The 3586-nt window shown below is 54.7% G+C and overlaps 1 pseudogene; it reads right to left on the reverse strand.

The window, feature by feature from the left end:
* Positions 1–2841: 2841 nt before the first annotated feature.
* LOC102474356 (60S ribosomal protein L27 pseudogene) lies at positions 2842–3238 on the reverse strand (annotated as a pseudogene).
* Positions 3239–3586: the final 348 nt, after the last annotated feature.

Consider the following 3586-nt stretch of genomic DNA (forward strand, 5'->3'; position numbering starts at 1 on the left):
AGCGCTGGACTCCCATATGGCTGACCGCAGTTCGAGCCTCGGACCTGCCTCCTTCGTTTCTCACTTTCTCTCTTTCACTCTGTTCCTTTCTACTCCAATTTCTACTCCAATTTTAAAAAGTAAATAAATAAATTCCCTAAAAAAGAAGGAAAAATAAGGGGATCAGCAGGTGACATGGCGGTTAAGGCGCTGGACACTCCCACACGGCCAACCACGGTTCAAGTCCCAGACCTGGTGGCTTGCTTTGTCACTTTCTCTCCCTCGCTCTCTGTGTCTCTCTCTGGTCAAATTAAAATAAATAAATGAATAAATAAAATTCAAAATAAATCATTATTGGGGAAAAAAAAAGAAATAAACTGCCCACAGATGCAAATTCCATAATGCACCCCGATTCTGTACTAGGAGGATGGCTTCCTACACCGGCACGTTTCCGCAAGTGCGTACCATCCATGCTCCGCAGTCCCTCCCCCAGTCTCCTCTCGGGACTTGGAGCACGCTTGCACATGCTCCTGGCGTGACCATCAAACCACTGAATTCGGGACTTGAACTGTGGTCAGCCATGGGGAAGTCCAGTGATGTGACCATTATGCCACCTGCCGGTCCCAAGTTCCATATTATTAGACTTTTTAAAAAAGAGTTATTTATTTAGTTAATTCCATTTATTATTATTTTATTTACTTATTTATTTTTGAAGAGGTTTTTGCTATAGGGCACGTGCATTCGCCAGAAAGACAGACAGACAGAGACAGAGAGACAGAAAGTGAGAAATCAGCCCCCAGGGGGGATGGCCACGCCACAACCCCTTCTCCTCCACTCTCTTCCTGGGACTCTGGCCACACACGAACATGCACCTGGTGTGAGTTTCAAGCTGCCAGGTCCAGGACTTGAACCATGGTCAGACATGTGGGAGTCCAGCGTCTTACACACCACAGCACCCGCCAGCCCGAAGGACAATGATTTTGAAGAGAAGCCCAACCACTCTGTGCTCCCAAGAGCCACAAGAAGGTAAGTTAATGCACTGCAAAATCAGCCCGGGTTCTAAGAACACAACGTGGGAACACGGGGCCCCAGGCGTGTGTGCTGGGACAACACACATACATGCGTGTGCATGGACCACGTAAACACACATGCACGCTTGCTCGAGCTCAGAAAATATTCCACCTTCCTGCATCAAACCGTCATGGTCTTAGGAACATTCCATTTTCTTTTTAATGAATTATTGTGCCTTATTTGTTATAGGGCACATGTGCTATATAGAGACACACAGAGAGACAGAGACAGTGAGAATTCAAGCCGTCAGGTCCGGGACCCGCACGTGGGAGTCCAGCACCTCAACCACCATGCAATCTGGGAGTCCCAGGAAAATCTGGTTCATTGACAGATGGATTGATTGATGGCTACAGGGAACGTGGTTTTGCCAGGGACGGAGTGAGGGAGTGGCCGCCCCGTAACCCCTTCTGCATTCTCGTCTCAGGATTTCGGGCACTCACATGGCCTGGAGTGTTTTTCGAGCCGCTGGGTCCAGGACTTCAATCTCCTCATTGGCCATGTGGGACCCAGGGCCTTAACCCCCATGCCACCGGCTGACCCCCAGGCAGAGATAACCTTCCCTGTTAGTGCAGGGAGTGGGCGGGACGTGGGCCACCCTGGACACGTCCTCCCCCAGGCGTGGCCAGCACTGATCCTGCAGACCTGCCCCTGCTCCTCCCTGCTCCACCAGCCCCTTCCCTTCGCGGGGGCCGAGGGTGTGTCACATGACAAGTCCCCGTTTTCCAGACTGAAAGTGAGACACGTCCAAACGGCGTCCTCACAAGTGAGCCCTGGGCGCCAGCCGGCTTTCCTGCAGGCCAGAAGCCTGAGACTTGCCTAGGGAACCAGCAGCCGCGGCCATCAGGCCCCCAGGGCTCCCCCAGCTGCAGAAGGCACAGAACCCAGCGTGGGACTCAGGGAGGAGCCCGGCGGGAGCTCACCCAGGGAGACCAGCCGGCTCCGCTTGCTCATGAGCGAACCTCACCCACGCCTGGCTGGACAGGTGAGCCAGCTCCTGCCTGGCGGGCCATAGGACACAGTGGCCCGAGGACCCTGTGCAGCACGCCCTGCCTGGAACGCAGCCCACTCCGGGGAGGACGAGTCAGAGGCAGGAAGACCCGGAGAGGTCACTGGGGGGTCCCTGGACTGCGTCTTGCAGTGGATAAGGCCCAGCCGGAGACCCGCAGACGGTGGAGTGGTTACGTCGCTGGACTCCCACAAAGTCAACCGTAGTTCGAGTCCTGGACCTGGTGGCTTAAAACTCACGCCCAAGATCCAGAGAGGAGAATGGAGGAGAAGGGATTGTGGTGTGGCCGTCCCCCCTGGGGGGATGATTTCTCACTTTCAACCTCTCTGTCTCTGTCTCTCTGGTGAGCGCACGCGCCCTATAGCAAAAATCTCTCTCTGAAGAAAAAAGAAGAGGCCTGGGAAATAGAGGTGTTCCCAGCCTGTACCACGTGACAGCATCCAAGGGGGCTTGACAAGGCCTGAATCCAGGGAGCAGGACACGCCCGCCCGGCCCGCGGCTCAGCTGACCCACTGGCTCCCTCTAGACACCTCCCCTGCTGTGACACCTCCCCTGCTCACAGCAAGCCTTCCAGGACCTCGATGAAAGCCCCTGGGAATGGGCACCTGGAGGGGGACTGTCGGAGGTGTATGGATGGACGGCCTTCTGCAGACGTGTGGGTGCGTGTGTCTTCTCCAGTGACATCTGCCCGCCTGTCACTATGTGCCTGTGTGCTACTCATCCCCTCTCATCGCTCTGTCTACCTTTCTATCCTGTCGTCTTTTTACCATGTTTTTATAAAACATCTAAGACTGCACCTTCTGGAAGACCCACCTGTTCTCGCCCGTCACGGGCCTGTCCTCGGACTGGACCGTGGCCTCCCGCCGGGCCTTGCGTTGAAGAGCAGGGTCTCTGAAGACACCCAGGTTGAGCACGGTTCTGGCCAAGGGCGCACCCACAGTGTCCTGTGGGCGTGAGGTGACGGTGGTTATAAACCTTCGCCGAGGACTGGGTCTGGACCTCTCGGCGATTTTCTTCTCGCCGTCCCTTTGCGGGGAGAGCGGTCAATTCCAGCCACAAGAGCGCGGCTGTGGGGGCCATCCGAGGTGCCATCTAATGGCTCTTCCCGACGGCGGCTTTGCGTCCGGAGTAGCGTCCGGCCACCACCAGCGACACCTTCCCGGGATTCATGACCTTGCCCATTCGGACAGGAAGCGCCAGGGCCTACGGAAGGGGTCGTGTGTCACCCTCTAGCTATCTGCTACCTGTCTACCTACCTGTCATCTCTCCGTCTGTCTGTCGGGTTATGTCTTCCTCTGTCCGTCTATCTGTCTACCTTGTATCTCTACCACCTAACTACCCTGACAGCTATGTGTCTATCTTTTTTCTTTTTTTAATCTATCTTTCTTCTTCTTCCTCTTCTTCTTCCCCTTCTTCTTCTTCTTCTCCTCCTCCTCCTTCTTCTTCTTCTTCTTCTTCTTCTTCTTCTTCTTCAGAGTTGCACTCGTCAGAAAGACAGAGAGAGACAGAGACAGAAAGCGAGAAATCACC

This window comes from Tupaia chinensis, unplaced genomic scaffold (assembly GCF_000334495.1).
Source record: "Tupaia chinensis unplaced genomic scaffold, TupChi_1.0 Scaffold143644_1, whole genome shotgun sequence".
In the NCBI taxonomy this organism is placed as follows: Eukaryota; Metazoa; Chordata; class Mammalia; order Scandentia; family Tupaiidae; genus Tupaia; species Tupaia belangeri.